This window comes from Balaenoptera physalus (genome assembly GCF_965194825.1).
Source record: "Balaenoptera physalus genome assembly, chromosome: X".
Taxonomy (NCBI): domain Eukaryota; kingdom Metazoa; phylum Chordata; class Mammalia; order Artiodactyla; family Balaenopteridae; genus Balaenoptera; species Balaenoptera physalus.
Genome location: NC_138903.1, coordinates 36,120,114 through 36,141,236, shown reverse-complemented (window position 1 = coordinate 36,141,236; position 21,123 = coordinate 36,120,114).

Genomic DNA, 21,123 nt, shown 5'->3' with positions numbered 1-21,123 from the left:
ACTCTTTTTCGGCACATAGACCAGGTGAAATAAAGACTACATTTCCCAGCCTCCTTTCAGGCTAGAAGTGATTAATTGTTGGCCAAGAGGATATAAGTAGACGTGTTACGTGCAAGTTCCAGGAAGTGCTCCTAAAGGGAAGGGGACCTTTTTTTTCTTCCTGCTGGCTGGAGAACAGAAGTGATGGCTAGAGCTTGAGCAGCCATCTTGGACTATGAGGTGGCCAAAAAACAAGAGGGAAGGGGTCTGGAGCTCCCATGAAGATGGAATATTATACCAACTTTGGACTGCCCCCATGGACTTTATCTGTGAGAAAGGGAAATACATTTTTCTCTTGTTTAAGCCATTACGTTCTTGGGTTTTGTGGTAGGCAGCCTCTAAGATCTACCTCAATGATCCTGCCTCCTGGGATTCCTACTTTGGTACCGTCCCCTCCCACATTGTTGCAGGGCTGGTTTGTGTGACCAATAGCATATGGCAGAAGTGATGGCATATCACTTCTGAGAGTTGGTTATAAAAAGACTGCTGCTTATGTCTCAGGTTCTCTCTCTCTCTCATGGATCACTGGCTCTGGGAAAGCTATGTCATGAGAAGCCCTATGAAGAGGCCCATGTAGCAAGGAACTGAGGCCTCCTGCCAACAGCCACGTGAGTGAGCTTGGAAGCGGATGCTCCTGCCCCAGTGAAGTCTTGAGAATCTGCAGCTCCAGACAACTTGGCTGCAGCCTGAGCCAGAATCACGCAGCCAGGCTGCTCCCGGATTCCTGACCCTCAGAAACTGTGCGAGATAATAAATGTTTGCTGTTTCAGGCTGCTAAGTTTTGGAGCAATTTGTTACCAAGTAATAGATAATGAATACAGACTTCCTGTCACTGGGATAACCAAAGCCAATCCTGCAAATACAACCCACAGACTATTAAGAAGAAGTATTGGGCTAAGTAACATTTAGGCATCTCTGTCCCTGGGTTTTAGCCCCAAATCTCCAGAAACATGCTCCTTGGCACTGGACAAACCATGTCACCAATCTGGGCCTCGGTGTCTTCATCTGTAAAGTGAGATGGTTGGTCTAGCAGATGCTGGCCTTTTTCCAGCTGAAAGTGTCTCGAAATGTGGAGAGTAAGGAGGGCAGCAGAGGCTGGGATGGGCAGAGACCGGAGTGTTTTCCTCTGACTGGCGTCAAACTGTCGCAACACTTCAATGAAACTTCTTGGGCCTTTTTCCCCAGTCTGGGTGGGTGGGTGAGATTAAGTGAAGACGGAATTGCTCTGCCTAAGAGATTAGGAAGAATTTTGCGGGGGGTGGTCAGCAAGTGGGGAAGCAAAGGGGCAGGGAAGGAAGAGGTTACCAAAGGAGAGAAGCTTTTGAATGTGGCTGTGAATCGGGGCCAGGGAAAAATTCCTGAACGCCAGGAACTGCTGGTGAATTTTTAAAATAGTGAAGTGCTGTTTAAGTTGTTACTTGTATCATGCTGCAATCTATTTCTATGACTCCAGGCACACACACACACATGCACAGGCACACACAGCCACCAACTGCGCCTCGTTACCCTGCCTGGCACCACAGCATAGGGTAGAATTTAAGGGCATGGAAACTGCATCAGACTGGTCTGGTTTTGAATCTGGGCTCTGCCTCTTACCAGCTGTGTGACGTCAAATCTATCCCCTCCCCCCTCTGATGAGCCTCTGTTTGACGTTATACAATAAAGCATCCTCCTTTGAAGTCACTGAGGAGGAACCCAGGTCCGCCCGCGAGGCCCTCGGCCAGGGCTGAGCTCCCTGCCGGAGCTTAGGGACCAGGGGCTTCTGCTGTGCGTTCTCACGGTTGTCCTTCTTTTGCTTCTACCCGTTGCAGGCCGGTCATGCTTCTGGAAAGGGTGAGCTGAAAGCTCCTCTTCTGCTGGGTGTCCAGCTGCCCAAGTCCTCCTCTCCCAGCCCTGTGTGACCCCATCGCTCAGTGATCCCTCCTCCCCCAGCCCGGGAGCCCAGGCCACCACGGGTGAGTGCATGGATGGCTTCTGGGAGAAGCCCAAGGCCTAGGCTGGTGGCTCAGGGGTTGGGGTCCTGTCCCTAGTAGGCGGGGCTCCCAGCAGGGCTATTGCCTTCTTCTTGGTGCTCTGCTTGTTTTTCTGGCTGCAGGAAACCTTAAGCAGGTGATCTAAGCCCAGTGGATGACAGTGAGGCAGGCTGACTGGGAATCAGCCTGGGAGAGGGAGGGGCGGATGAGCTGGGCCTCGGGTGAGCATGACTCTGAGAGGTGCCAGTGCTGGAAGTGACAGCAGTGACAGTCATCGACGCTTTGGTGGTCACCTCTCGCACCCAGGAAACGCCAGCTCTCTGTGGACATTGCCTCTTGGAGGCCCTCGCTTTCCCTTGGGTTCGAGCGGCACCATCCCATTGGGGGGGTGGGGGGAAACTGCGGTACAGAGCTGGGCGGGAGGCCATGGAAGGTGCCAAGGGGACAGAAGCCAAAGAGGAGCCCGCTGTGGCCCACATGACAAACATCTGTCATCCCTGCCGATGCCTAGACACTCGGAATGTTCAACTTCAGACCCATGTCCTTTTTCTGTCCCTTCAGCATCTCTCCAGCAGGTTCACGGGATCTTGGCCGAGGCCCAGCTGAAGCTGACTGCTCCTTCCCAGACCCAGGAATGTGGGTGAGGTGAGGACAGGTGGGCGCCGACTGGCTGCCACATACCTTGGTTGAGCCTGACAGGGCTCCCCAAGGGGCCTGGTCCAAGCCTCATCACTGCAGGATCGGAACTGGGTTCCCTATTCCTTTGCCCATTCTGTGAACTTAACTATGTTAATCACACTCTCAAAGCAGTGGAGCAGTAGACTCTTCACCAAATTCACTAAAGAGTGATAGATACCAGAATGCCAATGTGTTGATTACCTGGGGGAGCTTTATATTAGGCCGCCAAACAAAATACCACCGATTGGGTGGCTTAAACAACAAACATTTATTTTCTCATAGCTCTGGAGGCTGGAAGTCCAAGGTCAAGGTGTCAGGGGGCTGGTTTCTCTTGAGGTCTCTCTCCTTGGCTTGTGGACGGCCGCCTTCTCACTGTGTCCTCCCATGGGTTTCCCTCTGTGCTCACATCCCTGGTGTCCCTCCGTGTGTCCACATTTCCTCTTCTTATAAGGACACAAGTCATAACAGCCTTGTGTTATGGCTTAAGCCTACCCTAACAGCCCCATTTTAACTTAATCACCTCTTTAAAGGCCCTGTCTCTAAATGCAGTCACATTCTGAGGTAATGGAGGTTAGGGCTTCAATATATGAATTTGTGGAGGCGGAGGACACAATTCAGCCCATAACAAGCTCAATCTGGTGTGAGTCATGGGACTGACCCTGGGCACAGAGCTGCCTGGTAGGCAGTCAGACCTACCCAGGAGCCCAGGCCTCGGGTCTGAAAGCCACTTGGCTCTGGCAGATCAAAGAGGGCCGTGGATGTTTTGATGCTTTTCCCATTGAGAGGTGGGGTCTGTCATCCCTTCCCTGTGTCTGAGCTGGGCCCGGCAGCTTTGACTAATGAGGATGGCAGAAGTGATGCTGTGCCAGTGTCAGGCTTAGCCTTTATGAGGACCAGAAGCTTTTACCTTGGTCTCTTGGGGCCCTAAGCCTCCATGTCAGAAGCCGGATCATGCTGCTGGAGAGACCCCATGGAGAAGTCACGATGCCCCCTGGCCAGGGAGAGAGGCCCAGCTGAGCCAGCCTCCCAGGTTCCCCTGCCAAGGCACCAGGCACGGGAGTGAAGCCATCTTGGATGCTCCAGACAGCACAGCCACTAGATGAATGCCACCAAGTGACCCCAGTCAGTGCCAGGTGCTGCTGAAAAATTGCCCAGCTGCGCCCCACCTGAATTCCTGACCCCAACATCATGAGAGATAATAAAATGATTGTTTTAAGCCACTAAGTTTTGGGGTCATTTGTTATGCAGCAAGAGATGACTGGACTATTTGGTGACTATAGAAACGGTGTAGTGGGAGTTGGATGATGTTGAGGGATGTTCCCCCCAGGCTGGGGGAGAAGGTCTGGTGGGTCACTCTCCCCTCCACAGGGGACAGTGGCTAAGCAGGCTGGACTCTGCTGCTGTCCCTGGCCGCGGCTGAGAGGACAGTCATCCTCTTCCCGCCCAAGCTCCATTTCTGGAATCAAGAAAATCTCCGGGCTGGGCGCTGCTGCTTTCATGAGGATCAGGGAAAAGCAGGGAAGACGAACTGCCATTTCTGGGCACCTCCAATGAGCTGGTGAGTCCTTCAGGGATGAGATTCCATTGAATCTACCCTGCTCGCCTGCCAGGAAGCCTGATGTCCTGGGTCACACCAACTTGAGCCTGTGTTTAGACTGACATCCGTCAGACTCCCCAGCCAGTGCTCTCTCCCTGACCCCACGCTCTCTGGGGCAGGGTTGGGAGGCAGGGAGTGATGGTTTCTGACAGGCCTCCTGGGATGGGCTGACACGTGGAGATCCAGGAAGGCTGACAGCAGGCTGGAGGACAGGGGAGGCTCCAGCCCCCAGGCAGGCCCAGGGCAGTTGGAATTGCGCCCTGGGCACTGGCCCCAGTCCGCCCCACACATGCGGAGGCAGGAATGGACTGGGGCATGCGTGTGGTGAAGACTGGGCCTGAGAAACAAAGTCTGAGGAGACTGAGTCGAAGGAGGGGGCTGATGTTCCCAAAATGCCAAGATGGCATTGACTCTAGGGACTGGGCAGGCCCAAGACCTCAGATAAGTGTCAAGGGGCCCTCCCCTTCTCCATCATGGGGAGAAGGGGGACTCAGAGACTGGATCTTACTGAACTGGCTCTGTGCCCTTGGGCAGGGTGTGTATACCTCTGAGCCTCAGTTATCTCATCTGTAAAATGGGAGCATTCGACTAGGTGATCTCAGTAGCTCCAGCTTTAAAGAGTCTTTGCACTTCTGTTATAAATTCCCTCCCTCCCTCTCTTTCTCCCTCCCTTCCTCAGTCCTTCCTTTCTTTTTGCAAGCATTGTTTTTTAGCACCATTGAATGCTGCCTGTCCTCCTGAATCATAGTCTAGTAGGGAATATGGCAGATTGTTCTTCTTAAAGATAGCTGCATCAATACATGCCATCCCATTACCAGATGCAAACTGGTATATAGAGAATGGATAACCAACAAGGTCCTATTGTATAGCACAGGGAACTATATTCAATATCCTGTGATAAACCATAATGGAAAAGAATATGAAAAAGAATGTGTATATATATGTTTAACTGAGCCACTTTGCTCTACAACAGTAATTAACACAACATTGTAATTCGACTATACTTCAATAAAAAGTAAATTAAAATAAAAAAAAATACATGCCATCCCACATGCTTATCTTCCAACTGGCCATTGACGCTCTTCTACTGCAATGTGGGGTCTGCATATGCTGTGTGGCATCCAAGGTGAGGCCATAAAGGGGACTAGAGTTTCTGCCTGGTCTTGGGGCGCTCCCTCTCGGAATCTGTCGCCATGCTGGGAGGGAGCCCAGAGGTCAAATGTAGCAGCCATGTGTAGGGGCTATGGCCCCTGTCCCAGCTGAGATCCCAGCCAGTGGCTGGTGTGAACCCCCAGACATGAGAGGGACCTTCAGATGAGCCAGCGCTAGCCTTCCCTCTGCCCCAGCTGGCGCTGAGTGGGGCAGAGACGAGCCGTCTCCACTGCACCTGCTGAAACCGCAGATTGGTGAGCAAAATAAATGGCGCTGTTTTAAACCATTAAGTTGTGGGTGATTTGTTATGAAGCAATAAATAACTGGAACTGGGGGACAGACAGGTCAGAGGAAACCATGTAAAGTCGTGAGGTACTCTCTTCAACCAAGGTGTATACATGCCACAACCTGGGCATTAGGAGAGGAAGGAAGACTTTAGCCCGTGTGTGTGGCTGTGTGTGCGTGAGATGGAGAGGTTTCATGAGACACAGTGCCATGGAGGAGATGGGGCTGGAAATGGATATTTCCAGGCAGACAAAATGGGGTGGGGAAGGTTCTCAGCAAAGGAAGGGCCAGTGGAAAGTCACAGAGCTTCGAGGTCACAGAGGTGGGTGGTTGCCCAGGGCCGGAGGCCGGGGGGGAGCTGCTGGTGCCCGCCCACAGCAGCACAGGTTCTAGTTCTTGTTTACACATGATTTTCCCCTAATTGCATCTGAGGCTGGTGGATGCCAGCCAGGGAGGGCCCTAGATCGCATCACGGAGCCATCTGCAAATCCCCGTGCAGGGGGTGGTGGCCTGAGGGCGGCTTTCCTGTCGGGGCGGGGTGGGGGACCGGCGGAGCTAATCCTAGGCAGGCTCTGTAGCTTGTCAATTAGGCGGGGTAGAGGCAGGTGTGCCTCCCCTCCCTTTTCCCCCTCCTCTTCCCCCCCAGAGCCTGTCCTCCCTAGACCTTGCCCTCAGATTCAGGTCTGTCATCTGAACGGCGGCTGACTGGAGGCTCCTGGTCCTTGAACGCTGGGGGCTGCTGAGTTTTGGCCTCCCCCGATGACAGGGGTGACCAATGCCGTTGTGTGATGGCTCAGGAGTCCATGGGGGTGAGATGAAGCCAGGGTAGGTGGCTTGGGGGAGACGCTCTGGGGCCCTAACTATTTCTCAGGGGAGAAGCAAGCACTGGTCCCCTTCATAAGCCATTCCTGAAGCCCTCATCCCTCCAGGGGCCCTGATGCCAGGCCCCCCACAGTCCCTACCTGGCTCCTCCTCTGTCAAGGTCAAGGAGAATGAATTTACGTGAAAGCGCCTTGAGGCTCTTCAAGGCCCATGCAAATCCAGCTGTCTGCTGGTGGTCCCGGTGCTGAGAGCCCCACGCCCCTCTGCTCTTCTACTCCTCCCGACAGCCCCCCGAGAAGGTGCTGTACTGTTGCTATCTCCATTTTACAGGTGAGAAAACTGAGGCTTCAAGAGGGCAAGGGGCTTGCCTAAGGTCACTTAGAGAGACACAAGGGTCTACCTGACTCAAGGCCCCGTGCTCTCTACCTCGCACCAATGCCGTCACAAAGACCGAAGAGATGACATTATTCCTTCGTCTCGGCTGGTGGTTGAGGGCACAGACTCAGGGAGCCAGGCCACGTGGGACAAATCCCACTCTCCCTGTGTGACCTTGGGCAAGTTGCTCAACGTCTCTGGGCCTCAGCTGCCTCATCTGTAAAATGGGGCATGCGCTAGCACCTGCCTAAGGGCTCTGGTGAGGAGGAAATGTGTTACTGCACGTCAGCGGCTTAGAGCAGCGCTCCTCCCGTGTTACTAAGTATAGATGCCATTTATCCTCCGTATCTGATCGCACCGTGGGTGGTCGTGACTATATCTGTCTCCCCCCATTAGATTGGAACTCCTGGAGGGCAGGGGCGAGAATGACTTACAGCTGCACGGTAGAGACCCTCACTTCCAGCCCACCTCTCTCGCCCACCCCGCTCCCACCCTCCCACTTGGCCCATTTAGGAGGAGTTCTCTGTGTTTGCAGAAGGACCCAGAAAGGAGTTAAAGCTGGCTCCTTCTGCCCCGGGGTCTTAGAGAGCCAGGGAAGACGGAGTCAGGCCAAAAGGACAATGGGTGGGGTGCCGAGGACTCCCTGGGAGCCAGGGAGCCCTCCCGCGTCCGTAGGCAGCCTGCGGCCTCCGCCGGTTCCCAGAACCCCGACAAGCATCTCCTTGTCTTCCTGGGACTCCTGGTTCTGGGCGCGTTGTCCTGCCCTGTTCCCCGCAGCTCTGCACACAGCTCTTGGCAAGAGTGGCCGGGCAGCGGAGAGAGGCTTGCGGAAGGAAGTGCTTTGCATTCTAACGAGGAAGCGGCCCCTCGCCCTGCCCCCTCCCCGCCCCCCACCCCAGTGGCCATTTGCTGTCCCGGCTCCGCTCATCGGCAGACCTGCAGAAAGGCCACAAGCTGAGCCTCCCTCCGATGGGCGATCTGAGCCCTGCCTGGGCCTCTCGGGATACTGGAGGTGGCCAGGACACCCCTCCCCCCGGCTGCACCACTGGGGGAGGGGAGAGAGATGCAGGGCTGCGCTGTGGGCAGGGGCGGAGAAGGGCTCTCAGAGGAATAAAGGGGTCTGGTGCCCACCCGGCTCTGTCCCAGGGCCTCACCAGGCATCTCCCCAGTCCATCATCGCCCTGTTGTCCCAGTCTGTCCTCCTGCCCTGCCTGCCAGCCCCAGGCACTTTAGGGCCTGGCCACATGATGGGCCCAAGTGGGAATGGCTCTGGGTCAGGGCTGGCAGTGTGTGGCCCAGCCCAGCACTTGGGCAGGCCCTCTGCCTGCTGCTTACTCTGTCTGCCATCTCTCCTGATAGCTGCCGTTGAGGGGAGCCGACTGGCCAGCTCTTGCTCTTCTTTCTTCTCCATGTCCCACAGCTCTCCCTGCTTTCCCTGGAGACTTCTAGAACTTCCCGGTTGAAAGGGACCCGAGAGGTCATACTGTCCAACCCCCTGCCTCCAGCTGCCTTACTCAAATCTTTCCATTCTGCAGCCAAGGTAAGCTTTCAGAAACAAACCTGGATCTCTCTAAAACCCTCAATGGCTCCCTGCTGCCCTCAGGAGAAAGTTGGACCTCCTTAACTGAGCCCCTGGAGGCCTGCTGTATGAGGCCCTGAGACTTTTTCAGTCTCATCCTGTGCCACCCACCCTGGTCACCCTGTGTTCCAGCTACACACAGCAGCAGGCAGCTCCTTGGTGGGCTAGACTGTGGCCCTATCTTCTCTCTTTTCATCTCCCTTCCCTCCCCTGCCTCCTCATTAATCTGGACCTCCTCCTCTATGAAGCCTTCCCTGATTACCCCTACGCACACTTGACAGACCTCCACCATTACACCTAGAACACTGGATGTTGCTCTGGATTCTCCATCACGCTGCTTCTCCTACCGGGACAGAAGCTCCTGGAGGGCCGGGGCATGTCTTTACTGGTTTTGCTTCCCTAGAACCGAATGTGGTGGTATCTTAGATAAGAATTCTCTAGATGCAGAGCCTGAGACAGGCAATCATGGGCACGTGATTTTTTTAATTTTAATTTTTATTATTTTTTTATTAAAGTATAGTTGATTTATAATGTTGTGTTAGTTTCTGGTGTACAGCAAAGTGATTCCGTTATTTTATATATATAGGGTTGGCCAAAAAGTTCCTTTGGGTTTCCCATAACATCTTAGGTAACATTTTACGGGAAACCCGAACGAACTTTTTGGCCAACAAAATATATATTCTTTTTCTTATTCTCTTCCATTATAGGTTATTACAAGATATTGAGTATAGTTTCCTGTGCTATACAGTAGAACCTTGTTGTTTATCTATTTTATATATAGTAGTGTGTATCTGTTAATCCCAAACCCCTAATTTATCCCTCTCCCTGTGTTTCCCCTTTGGTAACCATAAGTTTGTTTTCTATGTCTGTGAGTCTATTTCTGTTTTGTAAATAAGTTCATTTGTATCATATTTTAGAATCCACATATAAGTGATACATGATATTTGTCTTTGTCTGACTTACTTCACTTAGTATGATAATCTCTAGGTCTATCCATGTTGCTGCAAATGGCATTATTCCCTTCTTTTTTATGAATGAGTAATGTTCCATTGTATATATGTACCACATCTTCTTTATCCATTCATCTGTTGATGGACACTTAGGTTGCTTCCATGTCTTGGCTATTGTAAATAGTGCTGCTATGAACACTGGGGTGCAGGTATCTTTTCAAATTAGAGTTTTCTCCAGATACATGCCCAGGAGTGGGATTGCTGGATCATATGGTAGTTCTATTTTTAGATTTTTAAGGAACCTCCATACTGTTTTCCATAGTGGCTACACAAATTTACATTCCCATCAACAGTGTGGGAGGGTTCCCTTTTCTCCACACCCTCTCCAGCATTTGTTATTTGTAGACTTTTTAATGATGGTCATTCTGACCGATGTGAGGTGCTACCTCATTGCAGTTTTGATTTGCATTTCTCTGATAATTAGCGATGTTGAGCATCTTTTCATGTGATGTGCGCGTGGTTTATGAAGAGTGTGTTCTCAGGAGAAACCGGTGAGGGAGGGAGGGAAGTAGGAGAGGTAGAGGAGCAGGCTGGGCAAGGATGCCATTTCACGGGAAGTCTGGCCTCAGCCAGATCCCGAGGGGGAGCTCTGGGGCAGCCTTTGCAGCAGAGACCATGAGAGAATAAGAAAATGACGGAGCAAGGAAGAGGAAGGCTCTCTGAGCAGTGCCGGTAGTCATGGCCGGGGCCCACGTGGGTGAGGGACTGAGCAGGGCCATCCCGGAGGGGAGCTTCCCTGTGGCCCTCCCGTTCCCGAGGAGTAACCCACTCACCCCGGGCATCTCTCTACAGGCATGGCTTCTCTAATCCCACGGCTCCTTGAAGAGGGGGCGGCCCTGTTAGTATTTCCATGTCACCCCAGAGGAATCTGAGGCCCGGGAGACCTGATAGGGCTCGGAGGTGAGTCAGTGAGGGAGAATTCACGTCCCCGGATTCCCTCTCCTCTGCGGGGAGAGATGCAACTCGGGTGGGGCATGCACACCCCAGTGCGTCCTCCAGATGCAAACACCAGGGCCGGGAAGGGGATGGGAGAGTGGTTTCCGTGTTCTCCAGGAACTTGGAAGCCTTGCCCAGCTCCCACTGGGGGCTGAGCCTTCTTTCCCACCTGCTTAGAATTGTCCAGAGGGGAGAGCGTGGGCACAGGGCACGGTGGTGGTGGAGAGGGACCAGACTCTGGGTGACTGGTCTAGTCCTGGCCCTGCCACCAAACAGCATGTGACCTTGAGCAAGACATTTAATTTCTGGGCACCTCCAGTTTCTAATCAGTAGAGGGGTAAGGCCTGCCTCCCTCACCACTTTACAAGCTCTTTGTGAGGCCCATTCAGATTGGACAGTCAGGTCGCAGCCCATATCATGGAAGCCGGTATTGATCTAGCATTGCTGCTGTAACAAGTGACCGCAAACTCAGGGGCTAAGAACAACAGAAGTTTATTCTCTCACAGCTCTGCAGGCCAGAAGTCTGAAATCGGTTTCACTGGGTGGAAATCAAGGTGTCAGCCGCATTCCCGCTGGAGAATTCAGGAAAGAATCAGTTCCTTGCCTCTGCCAGCTTCCGGTGGCTGCCGGCCTTCCTTGGCCTGTGGTTGCATCTCCAAACTTCAAGGCCAGCATCTTCAAATCTCTCTCTGCTCCGTGCTTCTGTGATCTTCTCCTCTTCCATTTTATTAATGCAGACACCAGGAGCAGGGAAGTTACACAGTAGCCCAAGGTCACAGCCAGTGAGAGAGCTGGAATTTGAACTCAGGCCTCAGAGACTCAAACCTGTGATCTCTGTTCCGTCTCACCCAGAACCTGCCTGAGCCCGGCCTGCCCTCCTGAGGCCTCTTCTGAGGAGCCCTCGAGCCAGCCTGGGGCCATTGCCAGCTCGTCTCCAGTGAGCAAATCTGGGACTTGAGGATCGGGCTGGACTGTGGTGCCTGAATAAAGGGCATCCTCAGGATTAGAGCAGAGGTCAGGAGAGGACAGTGGCTGCAGCTGATCAGCCCGACAGGGTGGCCTTGGTGGCCCAGCAGAAGGCTGGGGGCGGGCTGCGAGCTCCACCCTCCAGCGCTCAGCCAAGCTGGGCAATCCGGGATCTTCAGGCCTGGGGTCAGCCTGGGGTCAATGCCGACATAAAACCCAGCCGACTTGAGCAAGACCACCTACATATTTAAACAGATCTTTGAGAGCAAAGGGGCCATGTCATCACCTGGGGATAGAGAGAGAGGACGGGGCCTCAGGCTGGGGAATAGAACCTTCTCTGCTTTAAGGATTTTCCCCCTGATGCCTGCCAGGGACTTTTCTGCCTTCTCGTCGTCCTGATGAGGGAAAACTGCACAGTCTGTCCTGTTTAGTGTTGAGTTCTGGGGAAAAGGTAAAACAAGCCTGTGTGTGTGTGTGTGTGTGTGTGTGTGTGTGTGTGTGTGTGTGTTGAGGGTGATGGGATAGAGGTATTTAATTAAAAAAAAAAAAAAAAAAGCCAGAACTCGACACAGAAAAAGGGAGCCAGAGCAAGAGATCTCAGAACATGGGAAACACAGCTGTGGCTGAAGTCGTATCTGGGTTAAAAACCCCAGGAGTGCTCCTGTTTAATTTTTTGGTACAGCAGGATCAAGGAATCGATTCACTCTGGTTATGCTTCCTACCATTGTTTCTGTGGACCGTGTTTGATCTGTGTTTCACGTGCAGATCTGCTATCCATGCTCTGAAAGAAATAATATATTCTGCGTTGCACCAGGTCAGGCTCAACCATGAAAACCCTTTTTATTATTTTTTTTTTTGGATGATCTCAAAGCACCCCCCCCCCCACACACACACAGGAAAGCACACACACACACTCTGTTTGTGTAAAGGATTAAAAAAGAATGAAAGGCCCAGTTCGAGAACATGAGCAGGGTTCCAGAACACGGATGGGGCTGCAGGAGCGGCTGAGGCTGGGGCCCTCGCCTGCTGACCCTGGGCCAGCCGTGTCCCCTCTGAGTTGTGTGTGTGCCTGACCCCCGCGGGTAGGGGCTGGCCGGCGGGCCCTTTGACGGCTGTGCCTGGTGAGGTTATTATTAGTAACAATGGTTTCCAGCGAAAGAGAGCAATTTTCACAATGGAGAAGTCTTCCTCTTCCTTCAGGTCACAAAGAGCTGAACGGAGCTGAAAATGACGTTAACCAGTGCAGGATCCTGAAACCATGAAATGCTGAACACCTCCCAGCTCTCCAGTGGACGGGGCGGTTCCTCCCAGCTCTCCAGTGGACGGGGCGGTTCCTCCCAGCTCTCCAGTGGACGGGGCGGTTCCTCCCAGCTCTCCCGTGGACGGGGCGGTTCCTCCCAGCTCTCCAGTGGACGGGGCGGTTACTGGCATTTTAAGGGCCGGAGGGAAGTTGTAGCCACTATGGGGGTAACACACCCGTGAAAAAATGTGTGGCCAGACAGGCAGGGCAAATAAATAACCTGCTGCTGGCAATAGGAGGCGTGCCTGGAGTTTTAGCGCAGGGTTGTAAAAGTTGACAGGAGCCGTTTGGACTGGAAAGGGCCGTGTGGGTATCGCTGCCAGCCTTTGCCAAGCGCCCGGCTGTTGAATCCTCCAAAGCTGAATAGATAAAAAAGAAAACAACAGCCGCAAGAGACAAAAAAAAAAAAAAAAAAAAAAAATCGCAACACGAAACCACCCACGCCGCGTCCACCCACCCCTTCCCCTCTCTCGGAGCCTGTTGTGCGCCTGTGATAACATTGCGTGCTGCGCTCTCTCCCTTTATTTAGATAAGGTGTCCGCGGCCGCTGCTCTTGGCTGCCAGCCAGCTTTCTGTCTCCAAACTTGGGGCTTCAGCGCCACACAGGAGACACGACTCTCTGATGCCGCCGGCCCGAGTGTCAGCAGCACCCCGAGGGTCCCCGCGGCTTTGTGTTCCCAGAACGATGATTTGTTTGACAACGGGCTTTCCTTCCAGACTGTTCTTCCAGCCTGGCACAGCGCGTGGGTCCTCAGAGACACAGACAGGGCTGTGGAGAGCCGGAGAAGGCACCTCTGGCCACGGGGTCGGACGGCTGCCTAATGATGACGGCCACATAAAGGAAATCCAGACACAATCGAAGGCCAGAAGGATCTTTGGTTTCATTGACTAACTGAAGCGTTTATGCTCATCAGGCTTGAAAAAGTTAAGTGCTGGGGGAGCAGGACGGACAAGACGGGACGCATTCTGTGGCACACAAAAGATTTTTAATAAGCTCGGAGAAAGGGCCGCCACCCCTCATGTCTTTCTCTCCCTGTCTCATTCCAAAGCTCCTGTGTTAGCCAGAGAGACAGCTTGGAAAAGCTGCCCGGGAGGTCGGCGAGGAGGCTGTGGGAGAGCTATTCTGCCAGGCTGGCCTCCCGGGCAGGCGGGCGGGTGGCTCCCACGAGGTCAAGGACGGCTCCCACGAGGTCAAGGACGGCTCCCCTGGTGAGTGACGGGGCAGGCGGCGCCTGGGGAGCCCCTAGCAGCGGGGGCAGATCTGGCGCTCAGGACAAGTGCGGTGGGGGTCATGGTGGGGAACACCAGGCCGTCTCTGCTCCCATCTACTTGCAGGCTTTCTCTGAGGATTCAGAATCTTAAATTAGTCTGATGATTAGCCATCGGGCTCCTGGAAGCTGGTGGGGAAGGCCGGAGGGACTTATTTTCCAAGTGGCACTTGGAGTCGGTTTATAGGGGCCTTCTGGGAAGCACCGCAGAATTTGGGAAAATGAGCATCCCTCCCAGGTCAGTTCTCCCTCCTCACTCTCCCAAACCCTTTCCCCTTCGCACTTATCCAGGGGTGGGCCTGGAGGCAGCTGGGACAACCTGGCCCATCCACAGTGTAGGCCTACCATCTTGGGACGTCAAGGGAAGCTCTTGCCTAGCCTATCGTATTGGGACCTGTCTGCTAGATTGTGTCAAAGGCAGGGAATGGTCAGTATGGAGTCAAGAGGTCGAAAGCAACCAACCAACCATCAGCAGGATTTACCCAGTGCCGCCCAGGCAGAGACGTTGACCGTGACTTCCAGCTCTCCTTTCCATGACACACCTGCCAAACTCTGACTCGGTGTCCCAGGAACCGCAAAGAGGATGGTTCCGAGGTGGGCATGGGTTTTCCTGCCCCGGGAAAGGAATAGGCCCCGTGGCCGATGGCTGTGTCGGCATCCGACTTCTGCATAGATCTTTTCAGTGTGGCAGTTGTGAGTCAGGCCTGGCCGCCCCTGCTCTGCTCCAGGTGCACCGACTAAATCCTGTTCCTGAGTCAGCTCCGGAATGTGGTGGTCTGCCGGCGTGCCCGGCACTGCCCCCGGTCCTGGGAGCTCACTCCCCTCTGGAATTTCAAGAGCCTTATTTGCTCTTATTCTGGGGCAGTGCTGCCTCCTGCCTTGGTTTCTGACTGATGCACGAGGCAGGTAGAGCTGTGGGTGGGGAAAAGGGGGAAGAGAAAGAGAGAAGGGGGGATGGAGGAGGCCTCGTCCTCATTTCACACTGGTCCTGGTCTGGCAGCTGCCCTTTCCAACTTGGGAGCCTTGGCCCTTTGGGGGATGGTGTAATGGGGAAATTGAGAAGAGGAGAGAAATCAAAAGCTCTCATCAAGTCCCTGAATTGTAGCTTGTTTCTGGAATAATACAAAATTGATGCTTTAAACCAAAGGAAACAAACTAAATACTATGAACCGTGACCCCTTCCTTATCCAGAAGTTACTTGCCTTAGCGACCTCAACGATCAGGAACAATCCAGAAGTGCCAAAATAGGTGAAGAATTCCCTGCTCTGAAGTCCACTGACTGTTCACCACAGACGTGTTGGGATCTTTTTTCATCAGAGCCTTTTGACTCTTACTTCACCAGCTATTCTAACAAACCAGATGACTCTGAAATTCCTTCCAGCTCCTGCTTCCATTTTGGTTTTTGTTTTGATGGCGATGGTTGGGTGAACATGGGTGCCACTGACCAGGGTCAGGAATACAGGAGGAAGAGGAGCAGGTAGGAGGGAAAGGTGATGAGTTCCAGTGTAGACATAGACTGCAAGGCCTCTGGGATACTGACAGCGGCAGGAAGGGGTTTACTGTGCACATCTGAGCAAAAGAAGAGCCGGGAACAAAGCAGAAACAAGAGGTCAAGGAGGACAGCAGGGTGGGGCCATCTAGTGATGAGGCAAATGGACACAGAAGGTGGCTTCGTCTCTGAGCGTGATACAGTTGGCCACGTTCCCAGTGAGCGGGCCGCCAAGACCGCTTCAACTGTGTCTGTGCCGTCAAAGGAAAGAGGCAAATGTGTAATGCAGTTTACTTTTTTATTTTATTATTTTTTAATTGAAGCGTAGTTGATTTACAGTGTTGTGTTAGTTTCAGGTGTACAACACAGTGATTCAGTTATATATATATATATAAAATATGTTCTTTTTCAGATTCTTTTCCCTTACAGGTTCTTTCAAAATATTGAGTAGAGTTCCCTGTGCTGTACAGTAGGTCCTTGTTGGTTATCTCTTTTATATATAGTAGTGTGTATCTGGTAATCCTAATTTATCCCTCCCCCTGTAATGCAGTTTAGACATGGTTTATTTAAAAATAGATGCACTTTTGTTTTGAAGTTTTATTAGAGTTTCCAGAAGGGAAGCTTTACTTAGCCTGCAAATTCATTTCTTGAAAACAACTCATTGTTCCCTGATGCTGGTTAAGCGAGGGGGTCAGTGTTTTCCCTACAGGTTATGTCTGAAAGATGAAAAAATTTCTGCTGGCTGCCCAGGAAAATTCACTTTATCTCACTTGACGTAGGAAGCTTGGCATTCCTTTGTATGCAGAATGCGAGAAACACGCCCATCAGAGCATCCTTTAGTTTGAAAACAATTGATTTGCAGCACTGTTCCCTGGCTTCCGGGAGGAACAGTAATCCAATAGGAAGCAGGGTGCTTCCCCCTCCTTTGTTCCTGACGATGGAGAAGGGGACCCTTTGGCTGGGCAGAGCCCACCCCAGAGGCTTGATGGGTGCAGCAGGAGTAGCCCAAGAGCTCCCCGCTTGGCTACGGGGGCCCTGTAGGCCTGAGGCTGAGCTTAAGCCTTCACTGATGCACATCGTTCTCCTCCTGGAGAGATGGAAGCCACTTTAGGAATAAGATTTCCGAGGCTGGAGTGATCAACACCAAATCGCCCCGCCCCACCTCCTTTCTGGACTCTCTGAGCAGAGCCAGAGGATTGCTGATCAGGGACTTCAGGCTCCTGAGCCCGCACCCCAATTTCTGCCTCCACTCTGGCCCCTCTTGCAAGCCCACTCCTGTCAGGTCACCCCTCGTCACTCTGGGTGATTGTCTGTGGGACGGATACACACACACACTCAAGAACCACTGCTTTCGAGGGAAGGAAACTCATTAATTGAACATCTAGTGCCCAGTAAGCACTCAATGCATATTTGTTGGAAGGAAGGAAAGGAAGAGAAAGAAAGGTTGCAGCAGTGGGACAAAACACGGGTTCTCGACTTCGCCTGCGTATTGGAATCACCTACGGGGCTTTAAGAAGTACTGATGCCTGCATCCCCGTCCCAGAAATTCAGACTCATTTGGTCTGGAGTGTGGCCTGGGCATGGGGGTTACTGAAAGCCCCCCAGGGACTCTAGTGTGAGGCCCCAGGTGAGGACCACTGACCTCAAGGGTCTGGCCTCAGCCTCAGAAAGAACAGAACTCCATTCAAACTCGGAGCCTCATGTGCTGTGTGCCTTTAAGCAGATCGCCGAAGTGGAGTCTCAGTTTCCCTATCTGTTGAGTGGGCGGTGGTGACACCCACGTCCCAGTGTCCTTGGGAGGGCCAAGTGAGCCCGGATCCGTGAAGCTCAGACAGAGCACAGAGCAGGTGCTCTGGAACGATGGGAGACAAAGCGTGATTACTGGCCTTCCTGCGCCAGAAAACACTGAATTGAAAGATCTAAAATCACTTCCCCATCTTCCGGGTCTGGAGGCTGCCTATTTTCTTTCCTCTTCAGCCTTCTTAGCCCAACTCCATCACTTGCCTGTGGTTGAGGCTCATTAAATATTTGCAGGTTGACAGAGAAGGAGCAAGGAGAACCCTGCAGTGTTCAACAGACCCCAGGAGTTTGGTTTTCCCTTTAAACCTTTTGGAGGAAGGATGGAGCAGAAACTCCAGATGCGGGTTTTACGCCCTGACTGAGCAGTGTGAACACAGCTGAGTGCTGGTGACTCCCGCTGCCCCCCCGCCCTCTCCCCTCCCCGGCCATCCCGGGACAACACACAATGACAGGGCACCCCAGCTGAGCGCTCCGACTTCTGGCCCCCACCCCCAGGCCTTTGATGAGAGACGCCTAGAGCCAGCGAGTGGCTCGCAGGGAAGGAGAACGCTCTTTCCTCAGCCCTGGGGACTTGTTCAGCTGTTCGGCATTTAGCAAAATCTGGCGTGCATTCTGCACAGCCCCGCACCCCTTCCCTTCCAGCTCAAACTCAGCAGCATTTCAGAGCAAGCTTCAACCGCTGCGGGCTGCAACCTTCAGGACGGGGGAGCAGGTGCTCTGGCTGTGCCCAGCCCGCTTTTGGTGACCACGTTCTGGTCTAGAGAAGGACAGTGACCTGAGGGGACCCGAGCTGGCAGGAGCACCGGGGGGTTCTCTGGATCTGGGTGAGGGGGGGTGCCGTGCCTGGGCTGAGATGTTCCGGTGATGGTAATAAGTACCGTGCATCGTCTGTAATTATGCAGTCTCTAAACCCCCGGGGCTGGGATGGTGTATTTGCCTGTGCTCTTTGGGGGTTGATCCTGCTGTCAGCGCTTAGCAAGAATTAACAGTGACGCTCTGTGCACCACAGTCATAACACTAAATCTGATCTGCATGTCTATGATTCATTAAAAAAAAAAAAAAAAAAGACCCACCGTTGCTGCAACCCCTCCAAGCCCATCATTGAAAGAAATTATGCTCAGTTGAAAGAGCGATTTGACGTCAAGGAGGACCTACGTGCCTTTTCATGAGCGGCTGGAATTAGAAGGCTGAGCTCCGGCAAGTGTAAACGGGATCCAGACTTGGAAACCTCTGTGCAGCCAGCAACCTGTTTTCCAGGTGTGGGTTGCTCACTTTCCGGATTGTCTGAAGCAGGGTATTTTTAAGATCCCTGGCAGGCCACTGCCGGCATGCTTATCACGCCCTTCTGGGCCGCACCAAGCTCCTTCCAGGCAGTGTAGTGTAGGTTCTGGGAAGGCCAGCCTTCCCCAACCCCCTTTTTCTTTTTCTTTTTTTCCTTTTTTCTTTTTTTTTGCATTTTAGAAGAAGCCCAAGCATAAGTGGGAAGGACAGCCTGCTTCAACGACAAACCCCCCAGCATTCCCGAGTCAAGAAGAAATTAATTGTGGATGTTGGGCTTTTGGTGGTTTTCTGTGGCACCCACTTACTTTATCGCTTGGTAATTGGGAGTTTCATCGTTATTCTTTTACATGAGGTCAGAACCCATGAGGATAGCCTTTGCCTTTGAGGTCCTGGCAACTCTGTCCTGTGGGAGAAGCCAGGGTCCAGGCAGCAGGACCCCTGGGTTCAAGCCTTCCATGATTCCATGGACTCTTGGGTATGTTGCGGTTCCATATCCACAAAGCTGGGTCATAAGAAATCCCACCTCAGCCTGATTCTTCGAGTCAAATAAGGATGAGGAAAGAAAACCAACAGTGGGGGCTTTAGATCTCTTAGTGGGTATAGAAACTTAACAGATGAATAGTTTGGGCTCCAGTTACTACTGCCGTGTAACAAACAACCCCAAACTTAGTGGCATAAAATAACAAGCATTTTATTATGCTCACAGATCTGGGGGTCAGAATTCAGACAGGGCTCAGCTGGGTGATTCTTTTGCTCTTTGTAGCATCTACTGAGACCACCCAGTGATGGGTAGGTTGGGTCTAGATGCTTCTCTCCCATGTCTGTTGCCTGGAGCATCTGCATATGCCCCCACCCCCCAGCAGGGCAGTTTTGGGGTGGTTGGACTTCTTACATGGAGACTGGCTTCCTCCACAGTAAGTGTCCCAAGAGACCCAGGTGGGAGCTACGTGTTTCTTTCTGACCCAGCCTGGGAAGTCACACAATGTTACATGTGCCATACTCTAGCCATTGAAGGAGTCACAGGCCCATTCAGATTCAATGGGAAGGGACATAGACCCCAAAATTCTTGATGCGAGGAGCATCTGAGAATCTGGGGACTATATTTTAAAATAGCTTGAGTTTCCGATCTTATACAACTCTTCATTTAGTGCCTTCCATTTTACGGTGTCGTCACCTCCAGTATTTCTTTTGACTTTTGCAACAACCTTCTGACCGGGGTAATGTTATTGTACCCATTATGCTGATAAGGTAACCGAGGCTCAGAGAGATGACCTGATTTGTCCGTGTTTATAGAGCAAGTAAACCATGAGATGAACATTTAACCCACCTTCCTGGATAACAGATTTCAAAGATATGTGTCATGCAGATAAGAAGTACAGAAAGTTGTTGTTCTTTAGAAGCCATTATCTTCTGTCGCTTCCAAAACACTGTTTTCAAGTATCTGGTGAGTTGTTCGGGAGACCTGTCCCTTACACTAAGACACAAGACTAAACTGAACCCATTCTTCATGGAGAATCTCTTGGGCTGCTACCTCTTGGTTTTCCCTATCTCGCCTTTGAGTCCCAAACCAGTGGACCAACAATAAAATGCTAATTCACCTAATATAAACGTGGAGAATTGTAGAAGTCAAGCTCAGTCAGATTGGCAGCACACAGGGTAAATATTTGATCAGTGAGTAAAATTCAAATTTGCACTATTTGCTGAAGGTGAAAAGTATATTAGGGAATGAATGTAATGGGGGTTAAGTAGGCCTATAGGAGGCCTCCTGCAGGATTCCACCCCCAGAAGCCCACAGCTTCTTGCCGACCCAAGTTACAAGCCAGAGTGGGCTGGGCACCTGCAACCAAGACCTCCCTCCTGGCAGGAGCATGGGGCTGTGGCGTGAGCCCGACAAAGCAGGCAGACTGGTAGAGCTTGGCTTAGTTGGTTCCGTCTCTGTACACATGTATGCTGGGCGTGCCACGGCCTCCCCCGATGCTCTCCCACCTCCTAGGAGAGCAGGGCTCCTGGCATTCCTTTCCTACCACCGCGGAAGCCAGAAGCTGCTCCTGCCTTCACTCAACCCCCAGCAGTGCTCATTTTGTACTATAACTTGTGTCATCCTGGCTGGGCTTCAGGGGCTGCAAGACAGGGAGGTTAGGACAGAAGTCGGGAAGGGAAACCAGGCCTGCATGTTGAGCTCCTTTCCCACGGATCCCCAGACCTGTTCTCTTCCTCTGCAGGACCCTCCCCGTTAGTTCAGAGGCAGAAATCGTGCTTCTGAACAGCCCAGGCAAATCAGGAAGCAGGCAGGTATCTGGAGAATGTGCCAGTTATTCCATTAACGAGGCTCAAAAATGGAACTGGTGCTCTGGATTCTTTGGAGGCGAAGCTATGGGGCTGAGTAACAGCTGGGTACTGGCAAGCCACCGACGGAAGGGGGGCTGAGCTGGAGGCTGTGGAGGACCACGTTTGCCGCAGCTGATGGGCCAAGCAGTGGACGTTTTGCGGTCCGGATTGGTTTGTCCTAGTTAAGCGAGACTGAGTTCATCTGAGGCTTGTCCTGGGCTGGCCAGTGCCCTGGCGGGTGGCAC